This window comes from Hordeum vulgare, chromosome 1H (genome assembly GCF_904849725.1).
Source record: "Hordeum vulgare subsp. vulgare chromosome 1H, MorexV3_pseudomolecules_assembly, whole genome shotgun sequence".
NCBI classification, from domain to species: domain Eukaryota; kingdom Viridiplantae; phylum Streptophyta; class Magnoliopsida; order Poales; family Poaceae; genus Hordeum; species Hordeum vulgare.
In genome coordinates this window covers 33,504,615-33,522,988 of record NC_058518.1, presented here as the reverse complement: position 1 = coordinate 33,522,988, position 18,374 = coordinate 33,504,615, and positions in this window count along the sequence as shown.

Below are 18,374 nucleotides of genomic sequence, written 5' to 3'. Positions count from 1 at the left end.
GTGCTTCGAGTGCTCACCGAGTCTTAGTGCGATAGAAACTCCCCCTCTCCCCTCTTATTTCGTTTTTGCAATTTGCTAAAGTTTCCCATTTAAACCCCTATTTAAAAGTGTCCGTCTTCTTCTTTTCAATAGAAGTCCTTTTATTAAATGTGGGGACAACCCCTTGGGTTTCATTTTTTTCCCTTTGTTTATTTTCTAAAACAGACTCTTTTCTTTTCTCCTTTAAAGAGGCTTTATTTTATTCTTCAAATAAAAAGGGTTTGGTTTTATTCTTTTGTAAGAAAAGGGTTTAATTTAATTCTCTTGTTAAAAGGGTTTTATTTTAATTCTAAAAAGGGTTTTATTTTTTATTTGTTTAAAAAAATGCCCAAGCTATTGTATAGCTGGGGTATTTTTTTTTCAAAAGGAGTCTAGAGCATTTTTTTTTGTTTAAAACCTATTTCTTTTGTTTTGTTTGAGTTGCTGTTTTTTTAATAAAAGAAAACAAAAGAGTGAAGGAGGGAAGGAGGACCCCAGGCCCAGCAGGCCACCAGCCCAACCCTTGCGAGCCAGGGAGGCTCAGCCCCTCGTCCCATCTTCGTCCCCTCGTCCTCCCCTGCCGCAACCTCCCCCGTTCATTCCTCCCCTCGCCCGATCCCTTCTCCCTCTAGGTCCCAGCGCCTGCGGAAGCTCCCCTGCTCCACCCCCCGCGCCGCCTCTTCCCCCGCGCGCCAGCTCCGGCCCCGCCGCCATGGCCGCCCGCCTGCAGGTCCCCCACATGCTCGCCTCACCATGTTGCCTCGCTGTTCCCGCGCAGGTGCCGTGCCGCCTCGTGCTCCTCGCCGCGCCGCCTCATGCGCCAGCCCCGTGCGCCACCAGGCCCATGGTGCCCTGCCGTGCTCGCCTCCGCCATGACCGCCAGGGCCCCGCCTCGCCGTTCTCCCCGCCATGGCTCGCCCTCGGCCTTGGCCCTCGTGAGTTCGCTTGTCTTGCCGCCATGGATGTTCTCCCCTCTCGAGTGTGCTCGCCTCCTGGTTCCCCTCGCTGCCGCCTCTCGCTGAATCCGTCGATGTTGCCATTGCATTTTTTTGTTGCTGTCACTGTTGTAGCCTACCGATGCAGTTGCCGCTGCTGCATGCTGTTTGCTGCTGCGTTTGCTGCTTGCCGTTTTGCTGCCGCTGCCGATGCCCTATGCGGTTGCGGTGTAGTAGCCGCTGCTGTTAGTTGTTTGTTGCTGCATGACCGTGTGATGCTTTGCTGCTGGCTGTAGTGGTTGATGTAGCTGTTGCTGCTCGCTATTTGCCTCCCTATAGGTTGCTCTTGCTGCTTGCTGTAGCTAGATGTGTTAGCTGCTGTTGCTAGCTTGCTAGTTGAGGTAGGATGCTTGTTGATGTTAGTTGTTGTGTAGTTGAGGCATGCTAGTTGCTAGATATTAGTTGCTGCCGCTTGTAGCCGTGGCCTCCGCTCGCATTTGCTCGTGCTGCCGCTTGTCGTCGCCGCATGCACCATTCCCTCCTCCGTGGTCCATCGACAAGATCGCAAGTACCACGATGTCCTCAACGACCCCCGAAACGAGTTCGACTACCGACGCCGAAGACCCGAGAACCACGACGCCGAGCGAACGACTACCGTCGACGAGACCGGTACCACGACTTCCACGACGTCCACGACGACCGTTGTTCCCCTTCACCGAACGGAACCGCTCCAATTCGCACGCATCGAAGGTATACCGATGAGACGTGGCCGAGAACCGTATGCATGTGTTGTATGAGTTGAATGTATGTTTGCGTCGTATGTTGCCCGTTGCACGTGTACCTCTTTTGTTGTGCCCTCGACACATGGGAACCCGGTAGCGGGATCACCCAATCTTTATTTAGCGTTCCCGCACGTGCACCCTATATGTTGGCACGATATCTCGAAGAGTTATCGGGATAGGAACGTTGTTGTGGCATCGTTTCCGTCTTGCCGCCATAGTTCCCCTTTCGCTCGCCGTGGCGACACCTATTTCTTTCCCTTCTTGCCCGTGTTATGAACTCGCATCCATGACGCATTCATGGCATATACATCTTGTGTTGCATGTTCTTGTGTCGTAGCTCCGTTCTATGCTCCGCGTGTTAACCGACTACGATGCCATGTAGGATCATCGCTTCACCCCTTGCCATGTTTACAACAATTAAATATTGCCATGTAAATAGTCGGGAGTGAATTAAATAATTAATCGTGGAGTTTCGTCGATATGCAACTCGTTGCATATCGAGCTTCACTTAATGTGTAGTGTTTGCGTGAGGTGAAATGCCATGCCATCCCTTGCATGTTGACCTGATCATGCATCATAGTAGGTTATGCATCATGTTGTGCATCGTGTGGTGAATATCTGTGTTGATGTTTCTTTCCGGTTTGCTCCGTCTCGATAGAGTTCCGCAAGCGTGTCGGAATGTGAGGACCCGTTCAACTACGTTGGTTCACTGACCTCTCGGAGTTGTTCTTCTTCCAAGCGGGATCTCAGGCAAGATGACCAGTTCCCCAGATACCATTACTATCATTGCCATGCTAGATTTATCGCTTCTATCGATTATGTCTCGTTGCCTACCACATGTTAAATATCAGCCTCTCAACAATGCCATGAATACCTTCAACCTGTTCGACCTAGCAAACCACTGATTGGTTATCTTACCGCTTGCCTAACCATGTTGTTAGCGTTGCTAGTTGCAGGTGTAGTTGCTTCCATGTGATAACATGGGTTCCGTGTTATATCACCATATATAAATGCTATTTAATTTAATGCACCTATATAGTTGGTAAAAGGTGGAAGGCTCGGCCTTTCTAGCCTGATGTTTTGTTCCACCTTTGCCCCTTAGTTTCGGCTACCGGTGTTATGATCCATAATTGAGCGCTCCTAACACGATCGGGGTTGTGATGGGGACCCCCTTGATAATTCGTTTTAGATTAAAGCTGGTCTGGCAAGGCCCAATTTTGGTACTACATTTGCCGAACAACTAATGAACTACATAGGGAGTAATTAACCCGAGGATAATTTAATCAACCCCCGGGCCAGTGCTCCTCATGAGTGTTGGTTCAAAACAGAGCAGCTTATTAACGCTACTCGGGGCAACTCGGCGTTTGGCGTGGTAACCATCGCTCATCCGTCGTGTCCTGAGAACGAGATACGCGGCTCCTATCGGGAACGTCGACACGTCGGGCGGCCTTGCTGGATTAGTTTTACCTTTGACGAAATATCTTGTGCATCGGGATTCCGGTGATGCTTTGGGTAATCTCAGAGTTGAGGTTTTCCACTAGGGAATCCGACGAGATCGCGAGCTTCGTGATTGAGGATTTCTATGCGGCTTGTGGTAATTTGTGATGGAGTAGTTGGAGCACCCCTGCAGGGTTAAATCTTTTCGGAAAGCCGTGCCCGCGATTATGTGGCAACCTGGAAACTTTGTTTAACAGTGATTCTAGATAACTTGAATTTAACTAATTAAAAATATGCCAACTGTGTGCGTAACCGTGACTGTCTCTTTCGTGAGTTCCTTCTCCGATCGAGGACACGGTGGGGTTATGTCTGACGTAGGTAGGTGTTCAGGATCATTCATTTGATCATGAGTAGTTCACGTCCGTTATGCGTAGATCTTCCCCCTCTTATTTCTTATGCTCGTAAGTTTAGCCACAAAATATATGCTTAGCCGATGCTGCAACCTCACCACTTAACCATACCTCACCCATTAAGCTTTGCTAATCTTGATACCTTTGGAAATGAGATTGCTGAGTCCCCTGTGGCTCACATATTACTACAACACCAGTTGCATGTACAGGTAAAGGTTATTTGACGCGAGCCCGTTGATTGTTCATTTGGAGTTGCTTCTTCTTCTTCTTTTTCATCGATCTAGGATGGGTTCCAGGCCGGCAGCCTAGGATAGCAAGGATGGACGTTGTTCTTCTTTTCTCGTTTGTTTTCGTCCGTAGTTGGACCCTGCTCTTACTCTTGATGATTATGTAATGTACTGATGTGACTTTGATGTAGCTTGTGGCGAGTGTAAGCCAATTCTATATATATTTCTCTTCTTTTCAGTACATGTACTTGTAATGATATCCATTCTTGCGACACGACGAGATGCGCTTCTATCCCTCACGATGCCTTCGTGCCAAATTGAGGATAGAGTCGCATCTTGGGCGTGACAGTACCACCGCTAATTGTGGCGGCAGAAAGGCGTTCCGATCGCCAAAACATGAGTCATCGCCCCTCCCAAAAGTACGTCATAATGATATGGAGATGAGATCTTGGGACTAGAATGAAGAGCAAGATAGGAAGAGGGCAGATGCCCAGTATCAACAGTGGAAGGATGACATGGCTAACAAGAAGAAGCCGAAAGAGCCAGAGTTCCCGGTCACCCCAGAAGGTCACGCCGCGTGTGTGAAAATGCTGAATACCCTTGCACAACCCCGTCAACGTTGCCAGCAGACAATGAACGCTCTATTCTCATGTCGGTTGAGGCACAAAAGCAGCGGTTGAAGAGTAGTAGGTCCTGCTCGTACAACCGAAAAACCAATCATGCCCCCCCCCCCCCCCCCCCCGCTCAAAGTGTATTCCGATACAGAGGTGTGCTCGAGCGGAGCTGCGATCGAGCAGAGGTATGATGAAACAGCTAATATCGATCTGGCGTTTGTTGCACTATACGGAGAAGCGGCCAAGGCTCATGGCATGTCTATTGATCGGTACTTAAACCATATACAGGATTTCGCTGACGTAACATATGTGTACTAGCACGGGTCTCCTCTCATCGAACCTTAGTTAGTCAATGAGTTACCAACAAAAATGCGAAGATTGCACGACTGGTACATGCGAGCATCTGCTGAACAACAAAACTGGATCTACTATGCATATAAAAACGAGCATTACGGGCATGGAGAAGGTGTGCTAGTGATTGAATTCGATGAATTATTTCAGTTATACAAACAAGACGCCCTCGACAAATCTATCATCAGTGCCTATAAGTTTGTAAGTATTATTAATTTATGTCATTAAGTCTTACTCAGCTCGTTCATTGCATGTATAATCTTACTCATCACTATATTAATTTTGCAGAATGAAGATTCTCGAATGCAAAAGAGGACGAATCTATGACACTGGGTTCATTGACCCATATTTCATTCATGACAAAAGTCTCGAACTTGATCCCCGCGAGACAGAGAATAACTTGGTACAAGGGTTAAGGTTTTCCGCTACCAAAAGGGAAATACTATTTCCTTACGACTTCAAGTGAGTGTTACTCGCTTGTACACACATCCTATTTTCGCTTACTCGATGTTAAGTGTATAATTGACTCGTTATGCGTGCGCAGCTTTCACTTTATTCTGTTAATCATTGTACCTGACGATGGACTAGTAAAAGTCATGGACCCGAAACGCAAACCCCTCGTTGATTGGGCGAACATGCAGGAATGCCTCCAGAGGTAATTTCAATTCTTATGGCACTATATCGGTAACTTTTCGGTCATTTCCTGATAGCAAGTAATTAATATAGAACTCGTTTATTCATTTTCTTTTCTTGGCAGGGCTTGGAAACGGTTCACCGCCAAGTGTCGGGGTGTTTGAAAGCCAGAGCTTACATTTAGACAAATGGATGTAAGTACTACTAGCTAGATCCGCACATCTCTTTATTCTAGTTTCAATACCATTATCGTGCTTAATTATGTTTCTGATTGAACTCTGTTCTTGTATAGTGCTTGAGGCAGGAATAGAGGAACAATTTATGTGGATACTATGTTTGCGAGTTCATTCGCCAGACGACCCATGAGACGGGCAAAAACTAGGACTTAAAAACAATTGAAGTACGATAAACAATACTCACAACTTTATTTTATTACCATCAATTGTGTTCGGTTTCATTGATATATATTGACCCCTTGTTTAAATTAGATCAAACAGTTGCGGGACAGTGTTCTACCGAAGGAACGCGTACAAGGAATTCAAGAGGAAATTGCCGGATTTTTTGATGCCGAGGTCCTAGATCTGAAGGGAGAATATTATTGCCCGCAAGTTGAAGAGAAATGTTAAAGTGTAAAAGAGGTGCATATGTGCGTATAACTCGTGTCTACATTTTGTAATATATTTGTGACGATGATGTGCAATATAGTTATACCTTTATTGTTGTGTATGTATCATCCAATTTAATGCAAAACAAGAATTAAAAAGTGCCCAAAACAAATAAATGAAAAAATAGCAAACAAAAGAGACAGCAAAATAGCCCCTATTCAATTTAATGCAAAACTTTAAACCATAAAATGTGCTCAAAAAAGGCAGCGAAGTAATAGCCTCGGTTCGTAATAAGAACCGGGACTAATATCCCTCCCCATCGCTCCCAGCCCCGCCACGTGGAGGACCATTAGCCCTGGTTCGGGACCGACATTAGTCCCGCTTTTCATGTTCCTGTTTCTGAACTGGGGCTAATGGCCCAAACAAGCCAGCTCTGAAGCCTATATTTCAGCTAGTCCCTTGTTCAAGAGGAGCTTCCTCAACAAGGCAGTGCTGTGCACCGACAAGGAGCACGTTCATGGTGCCTGCCAGTTCAGCCACTTCAAGGTAATCTTGGTGTGCAAGGACAGGAAGGAAAGAAGCTCATTGCCTTTCTTTACTCCTCGGATACTCGTGTATGGGGCGATCTTATCTCGATATCGGTTCCATCTCATATCCGTGATACATGCACTCATGGGTCACTTGTTGGCAATGCGCTTTGTTGGTTGTTGTCTCCGAGGGATGGCATACTCAAGTTCGATTTGGGCATGCAAAAGGGTCCTCCCGTTGCAAATAATTTTTGCAGTGACAACCGCCGGGTCATTCAATCACAGAATGGCGTTGTTGGATTTTAACTCCTAATGTCAGGATGACATTCATGTTGATGTTATAGATATTTATTGAATTAAAATAAATCTATTTAATTTATAATTATTATTAAAAATTGAGAAATAATATAAAATAATCTGTAATCCGGATGAAAATATTTTGTACATCAAAGTTTATCAGAAAAATGAGACGAAACATGATACATTGTTCCTTCGTTTGTCACGCGTCTCTAACATAACGAACATGAAACTTTACATCGTTTTCATCTCTTCAGTAGTAGCCAGAGACCAGGAAAATATCGTCAGATAATTTCCCGATCGTTCAATGAAGACTAATAATGTGTTAGTGCATGCCTTTCCCTGCATATCTGCATCTGAGCTTTATATTTATTGTTTCTTCCGCCTCTTCTCCCAGGTAGACCCCGAGACTGATGCTGCTGCCGGGTACGAATACCCTCCTGACGGCAAGCCCTTTGCCGCAGAGCAACAACGCAAGCAACCATCGAGTACCAAGGGTGACACCATGTTACGTAGTCTAATGTTAGCATTGTAGTGTAGTTGACCGACGGTGGTTCCTGGAGGGTGATTCCTCCTTCACCACCTCCGATAACGAGTATGTCGTACAACCCATCAAGTGTGGTCCATCGAGGGTGATTCCTCCCTGGTCACGTTGACGGTTACATCGTTCGGAATCCATCGAGGGTGATACCTCGGATCCTTCTGATATTATAGCCACACGGTTACTTGACCTTGCCACGGGGTACATGAAAGGTGTGTTGCGGGTGGATTCTCGCGTGAATGTGACGAGGCATGGCCGGGCATTCTGGGCCCTTGACACACATCCTCAAGACGGGGTGACGGGACCACATATCGTGGATTGCTGATTGTTGCTGCAGTGTTAATTAAAATGCTAACAACATTTGGGTATTTGATCTGAGTTGGTCGGAGACCTTCTCGCACTAACCTTCATGTGGGATGAGTTATGGGTTCTCGACATCGTAGTTTCAGCCGAAGCTCTTCAACGTCACCAATGGAGCGGCGCGCCCCTGAGTGGTCCGCATAAGCATCGTCTTGTGTAGGAAGTGTCAGGACTGACACCGGCCGCCCACGCATCATGCAGGAGCGCAAAGGGTGATGGGCCCATGACCTCTACGCGCTTAGGATTTAGACCGGCGGGCTGGCTTCTCTGTTGAGCCTAGGTAGGGTTGCAACGTGTTCATGTTCCGAGGCTACGCATGACCCAGGAAAGTGTACCTGGCCAGAGTTTATCAAGCGTGTTGGGTACAGTGCACTAGTAGGAAAAACCTTATAGATAGGAGCCTATTAGTAGCGTTGGAAAATAGCACGTGCTGCTGCTACTTAGCAGTAGCGCTGGAAACACAAAGCGCTATTGCTAACGTCCTTGGGAGTAGCGCTGGCCCTATTTTCAGCACTACTGATAAACAGGGCCCACCGAGTCCACCCGCAATAGCTATAGTAGCAGCGCTGGACCTAATCCCGCGCTACTGCTAATGTCCATAGCAGTAGCGTTGCACCGCATCCAGCGCTACTGCTAAAAGGGACCCAACGGGGCCACCGACAGTAGCCTTAGTAGCACCGCTGGCATGGTAAAAGCGCTATTGCTACGGACGTTAGGAGTAGCGCTCCGTTTGAACCAGCCCTACTGCTATGTTGAGTTAACACCCCACCGCGGGCTCAAAATTTTTTAACTCCCCCACCCCTCTCCTCGATCTCAAGCCGTCACCGCCTCCTCGCCGTCTCCGTCGTCATCGTCGCCGCCACCGCCTCCTCCAGGCGCCACCGCACCCGTCCCGCCCCGATAAGCCCCCTTCCCCTCCCGCTCCGGTAAGCCCCCTTCCCTTCCCACTCCGGTAAGCCCCCCGCCCCCCTCCACGCGCTGTTGCCCCCCTCCAGGCGCCACTGCCCCCTGTCAGGACCCGAGATGTATATGAGTGTATGAACTATAATTGGAAGATGGATGGAAAGACTAGTGGTCCGAATCTCAACTATAAGTGTAATAAGAGGAGAAGTTTAGGGTTCGTATACAAGCCATGATAGGCAGCAAACTGGGATAATTCGATAATGTTTCTCTCCAGCCACATCCCGGTTGAATATAGGCTGACTACTGACAGCTAGCACAATCCTACGATTGCGACTAGATGATCTATTCTGGAGCCATCGTAGCCGTCCATTCTTCTGAACCGATATGCTATACACTTCTTTGAAACATGACAGTGCTAACTGAAAGAATAACACCCATCCAGCCAGGCAGACACCCAGCCAACCTCATATATATAGGCCGACCAAGGTTTCAATTTGATATATTTGCCATGGGTCAAGGGGTAGGGAGGAGCTGATTTGGGTTTCGTGGTGTTTTCTTTTGTTGTAGCTATATAAAATAATGATTGCAAGTTGCGAGTAGAGACGTTGGTTCAAGTTTTCTTTTGAATATATTGAAATGGTCCTCCAAAAAAAGTTTTAGACGTTGCTTCGAGTTTTTCTTATACTATTTTAGTTTCCTCATAATATAGTAGTAGTATTTGCAAATCATTCTTGTTTGTAAATTTCATGTAAGTAGGCACATTAGGTTTGAAATAGAGAACCAATGGTTTCAAACAACTTATTTTAGCTTTGGAGAGGAAAAAGGGCACAAACATATTTCACCAACCTACAACACTTGCATGACATGTTGGACATTGTTCGTCCAAGGGATAGAAAGAGTCATACAAAGATGATGAATGAGCTAACTAACCAACTACTTAACTAACTAGTTAATTAATCAATTAATGAAGACTACAAATATCCTCCTTTTGTTGGTGTTAATGCATAAAACAGTATTGATTTTCTCACTTTTTCTTGCTAAGTTTGTGTTAATTCATCATATATTGATTATCAAATGCTAAAAAGTAGTTTGTGCTAAGTTTTGTCGGAATGTCCGAGTGGCCTATGTTTTGCCAGAATGTTGATTCATTTCCGTTCCGGCAAATTTGAGGCGCTCCATATGTCCACTTTCTAGCAAAGGTCATGCCGAAAATTTCCATGAATTTCCACATGACTAGTGCTAGAAACTAGGACATATGGAGTGCTTGTGAATTACCAGAAAGGGGAATGAATAGATATTCCGACCAAATATAGGTCCCTTTTTATTATTCATGCTTTTGTTTATATATAGATGTACAATTCTTCCGATATAGTGTCACGGTTGTTGTTTACGCATTTACAAAAATGTTCCACGGATTATAAGTTAAATTTCCACATTAAAACAGGAAATGTGTGACGATGAATATTGGGAGCGTGAATATTGCGGCGACTATCGGGGTATGTGCGACACGCCTCACGTGCGAGACGACAGGTTCTTCAGCATGAAGCTTGCCGAGACCTTCAACGTTTGTATGGTACGCAACGATGACAAGTGTTTTTTCATAATTAAACATGCATGACATCTGTTTCTTTGCTTCAACGTGTAATTTTTATTTTATACAATTCGACTAGTTCCTCCCTTGACATGCGAGAAGATATGTGTTGGAGACGCTCCGTTTCAAAGACCACGAGAGTATGGAGACGAGTAGCGCTAACTTGACGACTATACATGATCACACATTTGTGATCAAAGTATTTAATTCAATTTTTAACATAGAAATAGGGTGCCAAAATTGGGAATATCTTGGCAAGGCATATGGATCTCAGGAGGGTATGGAAATAACCTTCGATCTTCGTCCTCAAGATAATATGCCAGGCAACATCGACATTTGGATGGTTGTCGATATGCTTCCTATTTTACCTCCATGTGAGTTCCTCAACCATATTTGTCAAGTAACTTGCATTCTATATTGAGAAATTGTTGGTGTTCTTCCATATACTAAATTTCTTAGATTACAATTTATAGCTTATTTCCTTTCTTCTAGTGAATTACAGAAATTAATTGACACGACACACTACACGTATGGATCACATCTAACTTGGTAGGAGAAGGATGTTATTCTCTACTTTCTTGTTGGTGTCCTGGTTTCTAGGGATAACTTACCTTATAATATGGGAATTGGCCAAAATTATACATTTTACATGCCACTAGTGTTGGAAATATGCCCTAGAGGCAATAATAAATTAGTTATTATTATATTTCTTTGTTCATGATAATCGTTTATTATCCATACTATAATTGTATTGATTGGAAACACAATACTTGTGTGGATACATAGACAAAACACTGTCCCTAGTAAGCCTCTAGTTTACTAGCTCGTTGATCAAAGATGGTCAGGGTTTCCTGACCATAGCCAAGTGTTGTTTCTTGATAACGGGATCACATCATTAGGAGAATCATGTGATGGACTAGATCCAAACTAATGAACGTAGCATGTTGATCGTGTCATTTTGTTGCTACTGTTTTTCTGCGTGTCAAGTATTTATTCCTAAGACCATCAGATCATATAACTCACTAGCACCGGAGGAATGCCTTGTGTGTACCAAACATCACAACGTAACTGGGTAACTATAAAGGTGCTCTACAGGTATCTCCGAAGGTGTCCATTTAGTTAGTATGGATCAAGACTGGGATCTGTCACTCCGTGTGACGGAGAGGTATCTCGTGGCCCACTCGGTAATACAACATCACACACAAGCCTTGCAAGCAATGTGACTTATTGTATGTCACGGGATCTTGTATTACGGAACGAGTAAAGAGACTTGCCGGTAAACGAGATTGAAATAGGTATGCGGATGCTGACGGTCGAATCTCGGGCAAGTAACATACCGAAGGACAAAGGGAATGACATACGGGATTATATGAATCCTTGGCACTGAGGTTCGAACGATAAGATCTTCGTAGTATATGTAGGATCCAATATGGGCATCCAGGTCCCGCTATTGGATAATGACCGAGGAGTCCCTCGGGTCATGTCTACAGAGTTCTCGAACCCGCAGGGTCTGCACACTTAAGGTTCGGCGTTGTTTTATGCGTATTTGAGTTATATGGTTGGTTACCGAATGTTGTTAGGAGTCCCGGGTGAGATCATGGACGTCACGAGGGTTTCTGGAATAGTCCAGAGACGAAGATTGATATATAGGATGACCTCATTTGATTACCGGAAAGTTTTCGGCATTACCGGGAATGTATCGGGAGTGACGAATGGGTACCAGATGTTCACCGGGAGGGCAGCCCACACGGAGGAATCCCATAGGCCTTAGGGGTGCTGCACGAGCCCTTAGTGGGCTGGTGGGCAAGCCCAATACGGCCCTTGCGCAGGAGAGAGAAAAAATTAAAGAAAAAAAGGGGAAGTGGGAAAGTAGAGAAGGACTCCACCTTCCAATCCTAGTTGGACTAGGATTGGAGGAGGACTCCTCCTCCCCCCCCCCCTTCGGCCGACCCCTTGGGGCTCTCTTGAGCCTCAAGGGAGGTCCCTCCCCCTCCCTCCTATATATGCTGGGGTATTAGGGCTGTTTTGAGACAACTTTGCCACGGCAGCCCGACCACATACCTCCACGGTTTTTCCTCTAGATCGTATTTCTGCGGAGCTCCGGCAGAGCTCTGCTGGGATAGATCACCACCAACCTCCAGAGTTCCTCACGCTGCCGGAGAACTCATCTACCTCTCCGTCTCTCTTGCTGGATCAAGAAGGCCGAGATAATGATCGAGCTGTACGTGTGCTGAACGCGGTGGTGTCGTCTGTTCGGCACTAGATCGGAACGGATTGTGAGATGGATCGCAAGACGGTTCATGCAACGGATCGCGAGATGGTTCGTGGGACAGATCGCAGGACGGATCATGGGACGGATCGCGGGACGGTTCGTGGGACGGTTCGCGGGGCGGATCGAGGGACGTGAGGACGTTCCACTACATCAACCGCGTTTCTTAACGCTTCTGTTGTGCGATCTACAAGGGTACGTAGATCGGAAATCTCCTCTCGTAGATGAACATCACCATGATAGGTATTGCATGTGCGTAGGAAATTTTTTGTTTCCCATGCGACGTTCCCCAACAACTAGTGCATCGGTTGAGGCCGGATGACATTCGTCGAAATATCTTGGTAAGAGTTTCCTAATTAAGTACGCTCTACTATTGTATAAATGATGTTGATTACATTTGCTAACTAGGTTATTATTATGTTCTTCAATAGCAACTACCGAATGATGTAGTGCCTCTCTTGATGCACCCAGAAGTTCATATGAAAATTAAAAGCCTGCTGAGGGTTGAGTTTGATGCTCCATACTCGAGTAACCGCAAATAAAAAAGGCTCCAAATTGAAGCATGGAGAGAAATAAAGAAGGATCCAAATTAAAGCCACAAGTTGGAGACCGTTGGATATAAGTGCTTCATCATGGATACATAGGTGTTATTCTGTTTTATGATATTATACCTAGGAGCGAGGATTAGGTCTTATGAGAGACAAGTTTTTCTGGTTTATATTAACTTGGCATGATCGATTAGGATGCATGCATATGATGGCTATTATGATGTTTTTTCTATTTTACGAGATTTTAACTTGGTATATGATTAAGATGATGATGAGTTGTTAGATGAGTACGTAAGATGATGATGAGTTATATGACATGATACTTTATGTGTATGGTGTGATGCAAATTATGCATGTTTGTTATGATATCATGAAACCACTGCATAGAGCATGCACAAATACGTAGGGTGGACATAAATACGACACGAATTAAATATTAAAAGCACGAATATTAGCAGTAGAGCTGGAATATTAGCAGTTGCGTTGGCTTAGAAGTGGCGCCTTATTTAGTACAACACTAGTGCTAACGTAGATACCGGTAGCGCTTTCAATCCAGCGCTACTGCTAACAGGTTAGCCGTAGCGCGTTAGCTGTAGCGCGTTAGCAATAGCGCTGGCCACAGTGCTACTAGTAAGGGTAAACCAGCGCTACTGGTAGCCTTTCTCCTACTAGTGGTGGTGCACTTCTACACGGATGAAAATAATTATTTGAATAGCCTTGTCCACGGTTACAGGACGACTTGCAGTTGTGCCCCGATCTTATACAACTATAACTGTTACTTAACTGGAATGTTTGCTGCAAGATTGCTTTCTCGCAGTGAGTCGAGAAAAATCTATGGGCGTGACCTTAATTAATATTGATGCAACAATATGACTATTTAATTATGTTACTTGCTATGCTCCCGTCTATTGCTGCAAGACACTGAATATGCTAGTGTTTTATAGGACTAGTCCTTATCTCTCTATTCTCGCATTGTTTTAGGTAGTCCACATGTAACCCCTTTCCTTTGATACAAATGCATAACTTAGCATAGTTCTGATGTCAGTCTTGCGAGTACTTTGGATGAGTAATCACCGTTGCCTTGCTCCTCCTTTCCCGCTTGATACGATTGTTGCAACCAGATGATGGAACCCAGCAGATGGCGTATCCCGCAAACAACGACTGCTACCCCGATGCGGCCTACTACTATGTGGAGGCCGCTGACCAGGAGTAGTTTAGGAGGTTCCCAGGCAGGAGGCCTCACCACGCTCGAATGATGTATCTTTTGTGCTATCCTTCTCTAAGGCATTGTCATGTTTTATGTGTGTACTCAGATATTTGTTGCTTCTACTGACTCCTGTGTGTCTCGAGCTTCTGTATTCTAGCCCTCGAGGCCCCTGGCTTGTAATATGAACCTAGTATGTTTTTATTTGTGTCTTAAGTGGTGTTGTGATATCTTTCCTTGAGTCCTTGAGCTTGGTTGTATGCATTTGTGTGTATGATTAGCGTACGATCAAATCGAGGACGTCACAGTGTCAAAAGAGTGTTTTCTTAATGATTTCCTTAATGAAAACGTTGTATATGATACAACCAAAAGGTTTTATCGACCCTGAGGATGCTAAAGGTATGCAAGCTAAAGTGATCCTCGTGCTCCTGTTCCCGGTCTCCTCGGACCCCGGCCCCCGTCGCATCAGGCTTTCTATGCCGCGCCCCAGTCGTACATAGCATTGTACGACCCTCTCTCACTCGGCCAACTGATGACCCACAAGTATAGGGGGTCAATCGTAGTCCTTTCTATAAGTAAGAGTATCGAACCCAACGAGGAGGAGAAGGCTATGATAAACGGTTTTCAGCAAGGTAATAAATGCAAGCACTGAAAGTAGCGGTAACAAGTGATAGCAATGGTGCAGCAAGTGGCCCAATCCCTTTTGTAGCAAGGGACAAGCATGAACAAAGTCTTATAAGAGGAAAAGCGCTCCCGAGGACACACGGGAATTTTTGTCATGCTAGTTTCATCATGTTCATATGGTTCACGTTCGTTACTTTGATAGTTTGATACGTGGGTGGACCGGCGCTTGGGTACTGCCCTTACTTGGACAAGCATCCCACTTATGATTAACCCCTCTCGCAAGCATCTGCAACTACGAAAGAAGAATTAAGACAACGTCTAACCATAGCATTAAACTAGTGGATCCAAATCAGCCCCTTACGAAGCAACGCATAGACTGGCGTTTAAGCTTCTGTCACTCCAGCAACCCATCATCTACTTACTACTCCCCAATGCCTTCCTCTAGGACCAAATATGGTGAAGTGTTATATAGTCGACGTTCACATAACACCAGTAGAGGAAAAACAACATACAGCATATCAAAATACCGAACGAATACGAAATTCACATGACTATTATTAGCATGACTTATCCCATGTCCTGAGGAACAAAAGTAACTACTCACAAAGCATAATTATAATCATGATCAGAGGTGTAATGAATAGCATCAAGGATCTGAACATAAACTCTTCCACCAAGTAATCCAACTAGCATCAACTACAAAAAGTAATCAACACTACTAGCAACCTTACAAGTACCAATCGGAGTCGCGAGACGGAGATTGGTTACAAGAGATGAACTAGGGTTTGGAGAGGAGATGGTGCTGATTAAGATGTTGATGGAGATGCCTCCCCTCCGAGGAGAGGAGTGTTGGTGATGATGATGGAAACGATTCCCCCCTCCGGGAGGGAAGTTCCCCGACAGGATCGAGCTGCCGGAGCTCTAGATTGGATCTGCTCAAGTTCTGCCTCGTGTAGGCGGAGAATCCACGAAAAAGCTCCGCCTTGATTTTTTTCCGGATGAAACCCTTCATATAGCAAAAGAGGGGGGCCAGTGGGCCACCAGAGTGCCATGGCAACCAGGCGTGTGGGCCCCTGGTTGCTCCCCTCTAACACTTCTTTCGCCCAGTATTTTTTATAAAATCCAAAAAAAATCCACGTTGATTTTCAGAGCATTTGGAGTTGCGCAGAATAGAGGACTCACACTTGCTCCTTTTCCAGTCCGGAATTCCAGCTGTCGGTATTCTCCCTCTTCAAATAAACCTTGCAAAATAAGAGAGAAAAGGCATAAGTAAGGTTCCACAAAGTATAATAACAGTCCAAAAAGCGATAAATATCAACATGAAAGCATGATGCAAAATGGACGTATCAACTCCCCCAAGCTTAGACCTCGCTTGTCCTCAAGCAAAAACCAAGACCCAAAACATGTCCACATGTTTAGGGATGAAGGTCTCGATAAAACATAATACGGACATGAGGGCATCATGATCACACATAGAAAAGCAATACATCATAGAGATTCTTATGGGAAAGTAACAATTCCTTCACAAAGCAAAGTACGAGACAAAAAGCTTACCGAGAAGTGGCCAACAACAGTCCATCACTACTGGAATTGATAAATTTGCCGTCTGCCGTGCCTTTGCCGTCTGCTGACGCATGGCAAAGATGCTCTTTGCCGTCAGTTGGTACAAAGCGGACGACAAAGAGGTTGCGGATGGCAAAGGTCTTATTTGCCGTCTGCCACCTCTTTGACGTCTGCTGACGCATGGGAAAGGCCCTAAAGGCGGACGGCAAAGAGCGCGCGGACGGCAAAGGGGCGCCACCCTAACGGCCAACTCGCGCCGCACCCCCACCCACCCCTTTGCTGTCTGCGTCCCAGCCTTTGCAGACGGCAAAGGAGCTCGCCCTAACGGCGCCCAGCCCCCACCCCCCGCTCCCCCTAACGGCCAACTCGCGCACTGCCCATGCAACTCCTCCCCGCGCACTGCCCACTCCAGCGCCGCCGGCCCTCCTCCCCGCGCAACTCCTCCCCTCCTCCCCGTGCAACTCCTCCCCGCGCCCGTCCTGCACGCGCCCCTCCTTCCCGTGCCCTGCCCACCCGAGTGCCACCGCCACAACCGGAGCCGCTCCGGCCCACCATCGCCGTGCGGCCGGAGGTTGCCCTCCCCTCCTCCCCCCGCACCTCCTCCCCGCCGCCCAGGGCCGGAGCTCGCCCTCCCCTCCTCCCACTGCCCTCCGCCCCGGCCGCCCACTGCCCCTACGCATGTAAGATTTTTTTTTCGCTTTATTTCTTGTTTTTTCTTTTAAATTAGATAGTTAATTTAGATAGTTAGCTTATTCTGTGTTTTTTCTGTTAAATTGGATAGTTAGTTTTTTCTTCTTCTGTGTTTATGTTAAATTAGATAGTTAGTTTATTAAGTAGAAAAGGTAGATAGAAAAGAAAAAAATAGATAGAAAAAAGAAATGATAGATGAAGAAGGGTATGGGCCCCAAAAAAGAAATGATAGATTTGCATTTGAAGTAAATGTGCATTTTTGACAGAAGTTGCATATTAAGCTTTTGGTCTGAAGATAGGAGGTGTTGACATAAACCTCATGCATGAAGCATTGATGTAGTTTTATTTGCACCTCTTAGATCTTAGCCTTTTGAGGTTCTATTGTGATAGAAACATGTATGTTTGCGCTGAATTGTATGTTATGCTCCTACTCTACATGCTTTATCTAGTCAAACTTAGAAGAAAATAAGAGAATAATAAACTAGAAGAAGAAAGAAGAAGAAGAAGAAGAAAGAGGAGAGGAGGAGATAGATAAAAGAAAGAAGAAGAAGAGGAGGAGGAGGATGAGACAGAAGAAGAAGAAGAATAATATGATGATCAAGAAGAAGAAGAAGAAGAGAGAGGAGAAGAAGAAAGAAAAGGACCCCTACCCCCGACCCTCGGCCCACGACCCCCGACGCCCGACGCCACCAACACCCGACCCTCGACCCCTGACCTCCAACGCCATTGAGACCCGAATCCCGACCCCCGACGCCCGACACCACTGACCCCCGACCCCCGACTCCCGACCCCCGACTCCACTAACCCCCGATGTCCGACGCCATTGACCCTCGACTACGGAAGCCACTGACCCTCGACACTCGACCCCCGACGCCCGACGCCACTGACCCTCGACTCCCGACGCCACTGACCCTCGACCCCCGACCCCCGACGCCCCTCACCCTCGACCCCCGGCCCCCTACCCCGACCCCCGACACCATTGACCCCCAACCCCCGACCCCCGACACATCTTCGGCCACTTGTTGACCAAAGAGACCTCAACCCCCGACGCCAGTGATCCTCGACCCCCGACAACACTAACCCCCGACCACCGACACAACTAACCCCCGACCGCCGACGCCACCGACACCCGACACCACCGACCATCGATGCCACCGACACCCGACACCACCGACCATCGCCGCCACTAAGCCGACGGGGTCATAATTTTGTAAATTATGAGTTAGGTCACATATTTTCCGATTA